The sequence below is a fragment of the Ursus arctos genome, unplaced genomic scaffold (assembly GCF_023065955.2).
Source record: "Ursus arctos isolate Adak ecotype North America unplaced genomic scaffold, UrsArc2.0 scaffold_12, whole genome shotgun sequence".
NCBI lineage: Eukaryota > Metazoa > Chordata > Mammalia > Carnivora > Ursidae > Ursus > Ursus arctos.
Window position 1 is genome coordinate 70,735,210 of NW_026622786.1, and position 14,710 is coordinate 70,749,919.

The 14,710-nt window shown below is 40.9% G+C and overlaps 2 pseudogenes; both read left to right on the forward strand.

Moving 5' to 3' along the window:
* Positions 1–11,473: 11,473 nt before the first annotated feature.
* LOC113254221 (metaxin-3-like) lies at positions 11,474–12,723 on the forward strand (annotated as a pseudogene).
* An 83-nt stretch (positions 12,724–12,806) lies between these two features.
* LOC113254222 (ubiquitin-60S ribosomal protein L40-like) lies at positions 12,807–13,837 on the forward strand (annotated as a pseudogene).
* Positions 13,838–14,710: the final 873 nt, after the last annotated feature.

Here is a 14,710-nt window from a genome sequence, read left to right on the forward strand (position 1 = left end):
CAGTCTTTTTTGTCCCTTTGGACAATCTCTACCTCTTGAGACCATAAGTGTTGGATGGGTAGCAAAAAAGAACAAGCTTAAGCCTGGCCTCATTTGTACCCTTTCTCCTCGATGATGAATGCTAGCGGACACTACAGGCTTTGTAGTGGACCAAATAGTTTGCAGGCTGTGTTGAGCAGTTCAGTTTGCAAGGTCACCTGGTTGGCCCATAGACAAGCATTCGGTCTCTATCAGGGCCCCGCCGTAAGATAAAGCTGTTTCTCAAAGGGAGGTCAATTATTTACCAAACAGGGCCCCGCTTCCTTCATAAATCCCAGGGGCTTCTTCTGCAGTGTTCCTCCCGGGCTTGCTACAGACTCCATCAGCATATGGGACATCAACGTGATTGGAGTTGGTGGGTCATGGAGACCAAGTGGCCTATTTACATGGCAACCAACTGGGCAGTTTTCCTTTGTTCTGGATTCCTCTCAAAGCTGACAGCTTTTCAGGTCACTCAGTAAATGAGTGGGGTGCAAGACACCCCAATATGATGTATGCTCTTCAAAACTCCAAGAAAACCACCAAGTGCCATATTTCCACCAATCTAAGTCGTCATCAACTGAGAAGCACACCTTCATTTATATTCCACTATGAAGAAGTTTTTAAAACACTCTCAATTAAGCCATAATATACCATTAATTATAAGATGAATTCTCATATCAGAGATGTCAAAATGTGAAGAAAAGAAACATTGTGAATGTACTAAATGCCACTGAATTGTTCATGTTAAAATGGTTACTCTTATGTTATGTGAATTTTACTTCAATTATTTTTTAATGTGAACCAATGAAATGGTATTCTGCCCCTTTCGTATGTTAGGAGGTTATAAGGTGAAGCAACATGTACTTAAGAAATGTGTTACCTCCAGAAACATCCCTGCAGTGTATTTTCGTGGGGCTTACTTTATTTCATTGAATCTAAGATGCTGTGATCCTGGCACATTCTTTTTTTTTTTTTTTAAGATTTATTAATTTATTTGAGAGAGAGATTGAGAGTACAGGGGAGGGGCAGAGAGAGAGGAAGAGAGAATCTCAAGCTGACTCCACACTGAGTGTGGAGCCTGATGCCAGGCTCAACCTCACGACCCTGAGATCACCACGTGAGCTGAAAACCAAGAACTGGACGCTTAACAGGACACACCACCAGGCGTCCCCTGGCACATTCTTGATTTGAGGCTTTCACAAACTGCGTCACTGTTCCCTCCTGCTGACAAGGGTAGTCAGGAGTCACTCATTAACCTCAACAGAGGAAGAAAGAGGAACTTCCTCCAGCAAGGGAGGTTCAAGGGGGTCGAATTATGGACGCTCCCAGTCATCTGAATGCTTTCTTTCTAACCAGTGCTCCAGCATTCCCCTAAGAGACCTGGCAAGACTGTCACTTCAGCCGATACAACTCTCAGTATCACACTTTAGATTTGATTTTCAATTATAATCGGCCCCATGATTATAAGTAATTTTTATCATAGACATAGAAGGTCAATGGTTTGGGACTTGTCTTGAGCCAAAATTTCAGGATATTGAGCTCCACATTCTTTTTCTTTACTCTGTCCAGAAAGAAACTGCTCTGCAGCGGCTCCCAAAGCCCCCTGCTCCCGTGCCGCTCTGTAGCAGAGGCCATTGGGTTCCCCGAAGCTTTGCCTTCAGTGCAACTTTCATTCAGGTGATAATCGATCGCAGGTGATCATCTATTAGCAGCAGGTCCAGGGCTGCCTTTGATATTAGCTGGGTTTTCGCTGCCCAAAAATAAATACCGAATTCATGACTGTTCTGATATCGTCTTTATCAGTTAACGGCATAATTTTTAGTTATGTTTTCTCGTAAAAACAAGCAGCCAAAATTGTTCCAAGAAGAATTAGGAAACCAAATAGAGCCATAACCATAGAGAAACTAAAAATACTGTTATTGAGCTACAATTTTAAAAGGTAAGAGGCGGAAAATTGCGAAGAGATGTTCTAGTTGATCTTCAAGGAAGAGTATTTCTCATTTATTCAGTTGGCTTTAGAGCATATAAGAAATTGAAATTTTTCTCAATTCAAATTATGAAAATAGCACAATATCAGAACCTAAGCGAGGAACCCTTTGAAGAATACATAATTCTCACCTTATATAAACAATTTAAGGAAATAAGAAAAGGCTGAACATCACCGGTCAGGGCGCATGGTGGGGCAGAGCCGGAGGCGAGACAGGCAAGCTACACCAACGCTGGAAAAACCATGCCAGGCAAAGAACTTGCACCAAGACCAGGACTGAAGTACATTCACGTGGGTGATTCAGCTCAAGAAGTCTGATCACTGGGTGTCATGGGGTCTGGTGAGATGGCTTCTCCCAAGAGCATGCTGAAAGACGTACAGATGATGGCTGAAATCCTGAAGGATATGGGGGTTACAGAATGGGAGGAAGACTTAAAAATCAGGTGTTGGAGTATGCCTTATAATTTAGGGGCGCCTGGGTGGCTTAGTCAGTTAAGTGTCCGAGTCTTGATTTCGGGTCAGGTCATGATCTCAGGATCTTGAAATTGAGCCTGGCCTCAGGCTGCACTGGGCATGGAACCTGCTTAAGATTCTCTCTCCCTTTCCCTCTGCACCTCCCCCTGTGCTTGCTCTCTCTCTAAAATAAATAAATAAATCTTCAAAAAAAAAAAAAAGAAAAAGAATGTGCCAGAATCACAGCATCTTAGATTCAATGAGCATGCTCACTCTCTCTCCCTCTTTCAATATGTATATATATATTTTATATTAATAATTTTAAATTTTTAAATATGACTGTCTTAATAAATTCAATATCCATGAATGATCTCAAAGAAAAAAAGTCTCCTAGCAAACTAGGAAAAGAACAGCCTTAATTTGATACACTATTTGTTCTTAATAAAGCAATGATAAAAACCTACAGCAATGGGGCACCTGGGTGGCTCAGTCAGTTAAGCATCTGGGTCTTAGTTTGTGGCTAGGTAGTGATCTCGGGGGTCGTGAGATGAAGCCCTGTGTCTGGCTCCACGCTCAGTGTGGAGTCTGCTTGGGATTCTCTCTCTCCCCCTCCTTCTGTCCCTCCCTCCCATTTGCGCACTTGCTCTCTCACTGTCTCTAAAAATAAAGACTTTAAAAACAAAACAAAACCAACAACAACAACAAAACTCACAGCAAATGCCCTCCACACTCACTGGTGAAACAATAGACACATTCCAATCGAAGTCAGGAGTAAGACAAGAATGACCTTTATCACCATTACTATTCAAAATGGTTTCAGGTGTTCTCTCCAATTCAAGAAGGGAAGGAAAGCAGTAAGAGGTATAAACATTAGAAAAGAAAGAGGCAAATTGTAATTATTTGCAGATGACACTACCGCTTACATAGAAAAACCTAGAAAAATCAATTGATACACTATTAGAATGAGTAAGAGAATTTAGCAAGGTGACCACATACAAGATCAAAGGGCAAAAATCAATAGCCTTCCTATACACCAGCAATAACCAATTAGAAACTGTAATAGCAAATAAGATTACATTCACAATAGCAACAAAAACTATTAACCACCTAAGAATAAACCTAAAAAATAGAATTTATTTCAGGCCCTTAAGGATACAACAAAATTAGGAAATCCATCAACCTAATTAATCACATTAATAAAATCAAATTGAAAGTTATACAATTATATTATATAGCAGCTGAGAAAATTCAAGAACCATTTCTGGAAAAAACACTAAGTAAAACAAGAGGCGCCAGACATTTCCTAAATATGATAAAGAGTTAGTCTATTTTCCTTTTCTAAGAAACCAAGAGCAAACATCATATTAAATGGCTAAATGCACTGCCATCAAAGTCAGGATCAGGGAAGGCAGCGATCATCGCTGTCCCTCAAAATCTGTTTTGTGTAAAAGTGAAACAGAGGATTTGAAAACGGGAGTAACAGGAGCATGTGGGTGGCTCAGTCAGTTGAGGGTACAACTCCTGGTTTCAGCGCGGGTCATGATCTCATGGGTTTTGGGATCAAGCCCTGCGTTGGGCTCCGTGCTCAGTGGGGAGTCTGCTTGAGATTCTCTCCCTCTGCCCCTCCTCCCATGCACCTGTGTGCTCTCTCTCTCTCAAATAAATACATAAATCTTTAAAAAAAAATAGAAAAAGAAAATGGGGGTAACAACTTTAGATAGCAGATCTCATTCCAGAGTCTGCCAAAATATAGAGGGGAATGCTCCCTCTGTAAACAAGACTACTTTTGGTTTCATATTATACAAATAGGATGGAAATTGAAATCACATTTGGAGACTGATATTGATCAAAAGGCTCTTACTTTCTCTTTTTTATTTTTATTTTTAATTTTTTAGAAGATTTTATTATTTGAGTGAGAGAGAGCGAGCAGGCAGAGGCAGAGGGAGAAGCAGACTCCCCGCTGAGCAGGGGGCCCAGCAGAGGCTCTATCCCAGAACCCTGCGATCATGACCTGAGCTGAACACAAACACTTAACTGACTGAGCCTCCCAGGTGCCCCAAAAGGGTCTTACTTTCTTTTTTTTCTATTGAAGCCATTGTCAAGCACTATCCAGATTTATTCATACCGCTCCTGTCCTCTGCTTGAAGGAAAGATTTTTAAATTACCCAAATGGTCCTAAGACCTAGAGCTGGTTTGGGCGATGGGGCAATGGGGACGATAGGGTGATGGGGGCTGGTGGTAGAAAGGAGGGTCTGAAGTGCAGCCAAGCCCTGAGGGCACAAATGCTGTCACACCAGTGGAGGTGGGCTCTGGCATCTTTCCCTACTCTTCTCATGCTCACAAGTGGTGGCACCTTTTTTTTTTTTTTAAGATTTTAATTATTTATTTGACAGAGAAAGAGAGAGAGAGAGAGCAAGCACAAGCAAGGGGAGTGGCAGAGGGAGAAGCAGACTCCCTGCTAAGCAGGGAGCCCGATGTGGGGCTCCATCCCAGGACCCTGGGATCACGACCGAGGCTGCTGAAGGCAGACACTTAACCAACTGAGCCACCCAGGTGCCCCTCTGGCAACTTTTGAAATCCTATCTCAACTCTTACCTTGTTTTAGATACTGGAGTCTAGGTTTATTCCTTTTTTTATTAGTTTTAGACAGAGACAGAGAGAGTGGGGTGGAGGGAGCAGAAGGAGAGAGAGAATCTTAAGCAGGCCTGAGATCAAGACCTGAACTGAAATCAAGAGTCCGTTGCTTAACTTACTGAATCACCCACATGCTCCTGTTACCCCAATTCCTTTTTTTTTTAAGAACAAGAACAGAAACCCCACCAAGATGGATTCTAAACAAAGTTGGGGGTGGGGCTTTTAAGCAAGGGGTTTACTGACGTCACACATTTGCTTTCCATCTCTGAGAAAGAGCAAACATAGGTTGCATTAGAGCAAAAGAGCAGAGTCAGGTGGAGGTGTGATGAGGGGCTGTTTTGAGTTTCTGCCTTAGCCCTCATGAAACCGGTACTGTGGGTTAAGGTCCTTGAGAAGCATACTCTGAAGCAGAGATATTATGATATCTGTTAGATTGTACTCTTGGTACCAATATCTGTACAGGGAAAGGGGAAAAGCGGGTTTGGGCTTCCCTATTATTAACATTATTGTATTAGTTTGAGGGAAAAGTTGGACTGTGATAAAATCCCAACAAGGCCTCGGTTGGCCCCACGAAGTGCTCTGAAGGTGAAATGACCCTTCAGAGTTGTCTCTAGATAGAGTGAGGGGACCAGGCCCTTGTATTCCCATCCCAACAAGTCATCATATGTGGGCTATCCTGGGGAGAAGAATGACCTGAGTGAGACAAGAAGACTGAATTACTTATAAGTAAAAGGATATCAGTTTTGCATCAGTATTTTCCGCCAAAACACTTTATACCAGAAGACAATAAAGTAACATCCATAAAATACTCAAGAGAATATGGGCCAAGCATTTTATATCCAGCTAAAATGACCAGAAAGTATAAAGGCCATAGATAAGTTGTTATGAACATGTGAGAACTCAGCAAATGTCCCCATGAGATCATTCCTGAGGAATCTACTAGAGAATGACCTTCATACGACCATGAAATAACTAGAAAAACTTCAGCGCAAGGGCTGGTGGTGACCACTGAATTTATTTAGTTGTAGGACTAAAAGCAAACATCAAGGGTAAGGGTGGCATAATGGCTTGTCCTTGTCATATGCTCTGACAATGTAGATTGAGTGCATATCAAAAACGGGAAAGGGAGAATATGTGAAAAATAGGATAAACTCACCAATTGCCTTACAGTGATTAAGAGTGAATAATAATACATCACTTTAACTAGATGTCAGGGAGAGGAAGCAGAAGGTGAAGAAGTTGTAACTTGTTAATTTTAATATTGCTCGAAGTAGGGACCAGTGGACTATTATCTAAAAAAAGGAAGGAAATGGTATTTCTCAAAGGTATTATGAAAGTAACAATTAGAACAAAATATGGAACTATCCAATGGAAATATTTTTTTAAGATCGAGAGAGAGAGGGAAAAAGCAGATAACCATATAGTGAAATATTTTAAATTGAAAAAGAAAAAGCATGTTGGTCTTTATCAACAATATAAATGAGGCAAACTCACATGTTAAATGAAAGTATTTTCAGATCGTCAAACGAAGCCAAGTCTAACGCCGTCACATACTGAAGGGTTACATGTGTACAGAAACACTGAAAACAAAGAGACTGAGACTGTTTAAAAATAAAAGGATGGACAGAAAAACAGATACCAGGCAAAATACAAAACACAAAAAATGCAAGGGTCATGTCTATCTGTCAAGTTAGAATTCTGACCAAGAAGCATTCAAAAGAAAAAGAGGGGCTTTTTATAATGCTACTGGCTAAGTTAACAATGGAGATATATATCCGCTTCATAGCACAGCGATCAACTTTTGTAAAGTAAAAACTACAGGAGGAGTAGATGGACTAGAAACGCATCAACAAGAGAAAAGTTTAACGCGTGACTCTCAGTCGAAGACAAATCAAGTGGACAAAAAAAACAAGTAAGGGTTTAGGAAACCTGACCCAGTGCTACCGAAAATGTGGTTAGAGGCAGGTGCCTCTTTATAATACTTCATATATATATATATATAAAATATATATATAATACTTTATAAACTGTGGTTATCAGACAGTGAGATAGGAAGCTTGCCCCAGAATATCAGTCAATGTGCCACTTCCTTCATGGAGAAAGTCTCGCTTCCAAAGCCGGGGGGCGGGGGATCAGCTGAACTTTTATGTGCTTATAGTGACACAGTAAACTGGCTACTTTGAGTCGCGCCGACCTAAGGCCATAATCAACATGGTAACTCTTACAAATATCTCAAGCTCTGAATCCCAACGTAAAGGAATATACCTCACTTTGAAGTGCACATGGAATGTTCGTGCGGATATCTCAGGCCGTAAGGAAAACCGCACTAAAATGCAAATAACACGAACAGCGCTGTCTGCCTACAATGCTGGAAACTGAGAGCGCTAATAATCAAGCTTCTTCCCCTGGGCATTTTGTTTTTTTAACGTACATACTTTTAAGTGATTCCTGCAAAAAAAAAGGGGGGGGGGCGGGGGGAATGAAAAAATAGAATTCTTGGAAATACTACTACTAATAATGAAATCATCACATCTGAACAAATGTCCTACAGTAAAAATCATTATCAGAGGGAAATTCACGCGCTAGATACCTATATCAATGAATGAAGTTAAACAAAACATTTGATAGAAAAAGACCAAAGGAAAGCATACGGAATTATTAAGATAAGAGTGAAAAATTAGTGCATTAAAAAGCAGAGACAGACCAAAGCAGTACATACATAAGAAGGCTTATTATTTGGAAACACTAATAACGTATACGAACTGTTAGGTAACTTTTGCTTGAAGAGAGGAAGTACAAATATACTAACTAAATGATAAGGGATATGTAGCCGCCAAAACCTAGCCTACTAATTTGTGTAATTTTATGCAAATAAATATGAGAATCTCAATGAAATAGATAACTTTCTAGGTAAATATAATTTACCAAAATTGAACCCAGTAGAGCCTTAAAGTCTCAACGGACAGAAATATGTAGAAATACAAATTTGTAAAACAGAAACCTAACAAAAACATATCAGACCAAGATGGCTTCACAGAGGATTTATACTAAATCTTTGAAGCAAAGATCATCTGAGTGTTACTTCAGCAATTATAGAGCCTAGAAGGTGAAGAAATACTTCTAATTTCTTTTTTGTGAAACAAAATATAATACTGATAGTAAATTAATACAAAGGGTAAAGCATTAGCAAACATAACTCAACACCTTAAATAAATACATAACCAAGTGGGGTTTATTTCAGGAATACAACGATCATTTAATATGAGGAAATCTGTTAACATAATGTATCAAATTTATACATGTAAGGAGAAAATGAACTGATAACCTCCACAGACCCTGAAAAGGCATTGGACAAATTTAAAGCCCATACATGTTAAAGACTCAATGAAATAGAAATTGAGAGATCCCTCCGTTATATATCTTGACCCCAAATTTAGCATCAATATTAATGGGCAAACAGTCGAGTCTTTCCTGTTTGTGATATAATAAAAAATAAATTTGTTTTTTGTCCCAGGTTCCTGGCACAGAGCTTCAAAAACCCTTGAAATTTCCTGAATGATAGAAATGTCTCATTATTCATGAGCCCCTTGATAGTGGAGTTTATAAACTCAATACTTTATAAACTCAATACTTGAGTTTATGCTAATAAGATGGTTCGTGGCAATGATTCATGGGGAGAGAGTTTGATAGCTTCAGGATGGGGGCTAAGGCCAGAGGAACCAACCATGCTATTAGAGGGTTGGAAATCTCAGCAACCCCCCACCCAACACACACACACACATACCAACCTTGGGGAAAGGGAGAGGGACTGGGGATAGAGTTAAGACAATGATTTAATAATCCTGGAGCACAAGGGAGCTTCCCGGGTTGGTGAACACCTTGATAGGCTCAGAGGGTAGCAGGCTCGGCTTCTGTAAGGAGAAGGCATGGAAACTCTGTGGCCCAAGTTCTTCCCCTCAAGATCTTGCTCTATGTACTCTTCATTTGGCTGTTCATTAGTATCCTTTATAATAAAATGGTAACTGTAAATAGTGAATTACCAACCTGAGGAGGTTGTAAGGAGCCCCCAGTTAGTAGCCAGCAAGGCAGAAGTACAAATAGCTTAAGAACACTACCCAGGATTTTCAACCAGCGTCCGATGTGGGGCCAGTCTTGTGGAACTGAGAACCTTCACCTGTGGGGTCTTCACAGACCCCCTGTGGGTAGTTACTGTCAGAACTGAACTGAATTGTAAGACGCTCAGTTAGTGTCACATAATTGGTTTGGAACTCACTGCAAAAATCAGAAACAAGACAAGGATGGCCACTATTTTAATACAAGAAAAAGCAATTAGAGGCATAAGAATTTAAAAAGAAGAGATAAGATTACATACACGTGCAGATGATATGTTTCTAGGAAACTTACAATGAATGAAAACCTCCTATGAATAGTAAAAGCATTTTGTAAAGTAGCAAGATAAAAAATTAACATACAGAAACAGTTTTCATAACCACTTAGAAGAAACAGTAATAACAGTAACTTGGAAGAAATAATGGAAAAGAATGCCATTAATCCCAGATGCCATTTATAATAGCAGAAGCAAAATAAAACAAAACGTAGACACAAAGTTAATGAGAATTGTGTACAACTGACAGGAGAAAATCCATAAAACACTCTTACAGGACAAAAATTAAACTTGAACAAATGGAAAAAGATGCCATCTTTTTGACGAGAACAATCAATATCAGAAAGGTACCAACTTTCTCCAACTTAAAATCTATAAACCTAATGTGATCCCACTGAAAATATCCAACTTACTAATTTTTTTTCTGGAGCCAGACAAGCCAATTATTATTTATTTTGGAAAATAAATACAAGACTAGTCAGCAATCTCCCCCATGCCCCACAAAAATAGCAATGGGGGACTACCCATACATTGAAACATTTATAGAGCCCCTGTAATTAAAACATTATGCTATTGGTACATAAATAGACAGATGACTAATGGGAGAGAGTATAAAATCCAAGATAGACTCCAAAGGCATATGGAAGTTTAGTGTTTGACACAAACAAATGGCGTTGGCATAACTGATAGCCATGTGGATGAGGGTAAAACTGGATGCGTCCCTCACACCTCACACTAGGGCAAATTCCAAGTGGATCCGATATTTAAACGTAAAAAGACTGAGTCATACAAACACTAGAGGAAAGTATAGGTCAACTTCTTAATAACCTAGGAAGGAGGAGGACTTTCCTAACTGTGATTTTATACCTGGAATCAATAAAGGAAAATGGATAAATTTGTCTACCTAAAATTAAAAAAAAAAATTAAATGTCTGCCCAAAACACCATCAGCAATGCCAAAAGTTAAATTAAAAAATGGGACAAAATCGTAACTAATATCCCAAAGGGCCAATATCTCTAATATATACACATTTTCTAAATATTGAAAAGAAATTCAAATCCTAGTCTAACAACCCAGTAGAAATATGGGGAAATTACAGAAAAATAAATGCAGGGGCACCTGGGTGACTCCTTTGGTTGAGAGTCTGCCTCTGGCTCAGGTCATGGTCCTGGGGTCCTGGGACTGAGTCCTGCGTCGGGCTCCTTGCTCAGGGGGAGTCTGCTTCTCCCTTTCCCTCTGCCCCCCGCTTGTGCTCTCTATCTCAAATAAACAAAATCTTTAAAAACAAAAAAAAGAAAAATATTGACTACAAAGAATGAAATACAGGGAATATATAAACGTCCATGAGTTCATAATGATAACAGTTTTTTGAAACCTCATTGCTACAAGCTGATCCTTTGTGACTCATTGTTTTGAATACCTATTGTGGCATAATAAGCCTACCCCAAAATGCAGTGGCTTAAAAAAAACCAAAAACCTCATTGACCACCCCTGGACGTTGCTGGAGTATGATCTCATTATTCCGAAAGCTGATTTTTTTTTTTTTTAAGGGAAGGATCCAGGTGCCTTGTATTTCAGGCTATTGGAATCAACGATGAAATAAAATAATTTATAGAAAAACCACAGCCAATAAATGCAAAAAAAAAAAAAGGTGGAAACAGAAAAATCACTATTTTGCACTCCTTTTTGAAATGATGGATCTAGGCAATGATCACCAATTATTATTAGAAGTTTTGGGTGAGGACGCCTGGGTGGCTCAGTCGGTTCAGCATCTGCCTTCCGCTCAGGTCCATGATCACAGGATGCTGGGATCGAGTGTGACGTCGGGCTCCTTGTTCAGCGGGGAGCCTGCTTCTCCCTCTGCCTGCAGCTCCCCCTGCTTATGCTCTCTCTGTCTGACAAATAAATAAATAAAATCTTTAAAAAAAATAAAAGTTTTGGGTGGAAAGTTGATGACAAACTTTAAACCAGGCTGGAAACTCCTGGACGCACTGATGGATGTCAACCTCAGTACAAGGCAGTCGACGCCCCGCGCCCCCGACCTGGTGCCGCAGAACCAGCAGCGCACCACTTACGAAGTATTCGTGACGAGAACGAAAATCGTCAAGCGTCTAGATGCAGGTATCAGTTTATAAAGAATATGGAGGATAGAAAAATATGTTAAATGACATCCCAAGACTACAAATCCAAATCCATAATGTAAGAAATCCCACATGACAAAGTACCCAGTTTCTTCAATAAATAAATGGCATAAAACAAAACCAAAATGAAACCAGTAACAAAGAAATAGTGGCCATTCTATTTGATTGAAAGAGACTTACGAGTGGCCAAGTTCAGGCCCAGCAAGATGGTGGCCCCCTTGGAGCTCACTGCTGGGGACGTGGTGGAGGGGGGTTACCACTGTACACAGTGAGTCACTGGTGGTGATGGTTTAGGACAAATTTTATGGTGCACTCTTTTCTTGTTTAAAAGATTTTATTTATCTGACAGAGAGAGAGCCAGAGAGCACAAGCAGGGGGAGCGGCAGAGGGAGAGGAGAAGCAGTCTCCCCACTGAGCAGGGAGCCCTATTCGGCGCTGGGATCATAACCTGAGCCAAAGGCAGCCGCTTAAGCAACTGAACCACCCAGGCGTCCCCAGGGCTCTCTTGAGCCTCCGTATCATAGACCATACACAGAGGGGTTCAAGAGGAGAGGAACCCATTTTGACCACCGACAACTTTATTTCTCAGCTGGCAAGAACACTAAATGTTTTAAGAACACAGATGCAGTTCTGACTATGAACTCTTGGCAAAACAGGGGCAGTTGCACTGGCTTACATTGCCCTCCTAGAAAAGAAGCTGCTTCTAGCAGTTTCTTGACATTCTTGATTGGGACTGACAATTCTTTACTGTGACAAAATTTGGGGCTTTGCTTCATGAATTCCTTTTCTCTTCAGTTTGATCCTGCCTGGAAAGATGTCTTAGGGAGCACTGTATTCTCCTGATCCCAGGAGAGCCTCCCCTCATATACACAGACATGCCAAGGGGTGCCTAAGCCTTCTAGCAAACAGATCGGGAACATCTCTGTTTTTCTTTGGAGATACGCCTACTCTGGGTACCTGCTCGTTCGGTTTTCTTGCACCTCTTTACAAAGTGTGCTTTCCTAAAGTTCAGTTATCAGAACGTTTGAAACAGCTCTCCAGCCTGTCGCTTTTGTGATGCTATCCTAAGCGGTCATTTTAGACTAGGCTTTGGAGATGGATGACAATCTTCGCCAAAGCCTTCCACCTCCTCCTGGGAAACTGCCAACACGAGAGTGGCTTGTCGCACAGGAAGCAGTTCCTTACAATGACCGTCACCCTGCTCTGCTGGGCGCCCAAGCGGTTGCCCCGGAGTCACGTGATTCGGCAGTCATCTCTTACACTGATGTATGCGAGGGCCCAAAGGAAACGCTGCCTGTGTGTGTGAGGAAGCCTTTTTGTACGTGTGCCTAAGACTTTAAGCCAAAGGAAACTTCCTACGCCATCTTTTTTTTTTAATTGCATCAAATACCCGTTAAACTTTTACACTGTATTTAAAAGCTTGTATTCTAGTTTGGCGATGCACTTTATATAATATCAGGATGAATACTACATGAACTTGAAGGGAAACAAAGAAAACACATAGTGTTGTGTGTATATATATATATATATTAAAGATTATTTATTAATTTATTTGTCAGAGAGAGAGTGGGAGCACAAGTGGGGAGCCGCAGGCAGAGGGAAAAGCAGGCTCCCACCTGAGCAGGGAGCCCGATATGGGACTCAATCCCAGGACCCTGGGATCATGGCCTCAGCTGAAGGCAGATGCTTAATGACTGAGCCACCCAGACATACCTATTTTTTAAAAAATAAAAAAAGACTTCTCTTCAAGGAGGTGGCCTTGTGGCAGACGCACACTCGCAGATCCTTGTGGAGACCTAGCCCGCAAGACCGTCACCCTCCAGGCGGAGCCCCGTGACACCACTGAGAATGTCAAAGCCAAAATCCAAGACAAAGAGGGCATCCTGCCGGCCAAGCAGCGTCAGATTTTTGCAGGCACACAGCCGGAGGACGGCTACCCTGTCTCAGATTACAATATCCAGAAAGAGTCCACCCTGCCTTTGATGCTTCGCCTGCGAGATGGCATCATCGAGCCTTCCCTCCACCTGCTGGCCCAGAAAGACAACTGCGACAAGATGATGGCCGAAGTGTGACGCTCGCGGCACGGCGCTGTCAGCCCGCCTCAAGGAGTGCAGCCACACCAGCAACCTGGCCGCAAGGAGAAGGTCAAAGAAGCCCCCTGCACCCCCTCTTCCTTGGCTGTGGGGGCAGCCTCCCGTCCGAGCCCCAAGGCCCTAGGGCCTCCGTAAAGTTTTCCTTTCATTGACTGGAGCAGTAAAAGATAAATACATAAATAACAATAAAAAACCTGCCTTCGTCTTGACAGACTTTCGCCTTTGGTTCACGGGTCTCCAACTAAAAGCTACAGTTCTGTTCTGAAGGTGCACCGTAATGTATTCTGATTCATTTACTCATTTATCCGTGTTCTTGCACCGGTCTGAATGTCTAATACATGGTTCTTTCGTGAAGGCTTTTGTGTTCAGTTTCGAAATGTGATGTCTATTTTAGGAACTAGGAAGAAATACAAATTGCTTCAATAGAAAGCTGTATTTAACTTTTTTAAAAGAGAGAGAGGCTAAAGATACCACCAACCAAATGCAATATGTAGATTATGTTTAGATCCTGATTTAAATACGCCAACTATAAAAAGACATTTTGAGACAATTGGGGAAAACTGAACATGGACTGATTTTTAGATGAATTAAGGAATTATTAATGTTGCTGCATATGATAAAATTATGGTTATGTTATGGTTATAAATTTTGTATGTGTTAAGAGATTTTTACCCAAGTATTTACAAGTGAAATGATATGTCTTGGATTGTTTTAAAATACTCTAGCAAAAGGGAAAACATAGTAGCGAGAAGGACAAAATATAAATAAGACGAACAGAGTGTTTATAACCATGGAGGCTGGGAGATGGATGCGTGCAGGCTCAGGATTCCATTCTCTCTGTGTGTGTTTGAAACTTCCCATAATAAAAGGTCTGAATTCCCTCACTCACATCTCCCCCGGTGAAGCCATTGAACTCAAAAGAGCAAGATCAAGTGTTAGATCAAATAAAAGTTTTATAATATAAATTGCTTTCTTTAGGTTGCTTTCTTTGGTCTTG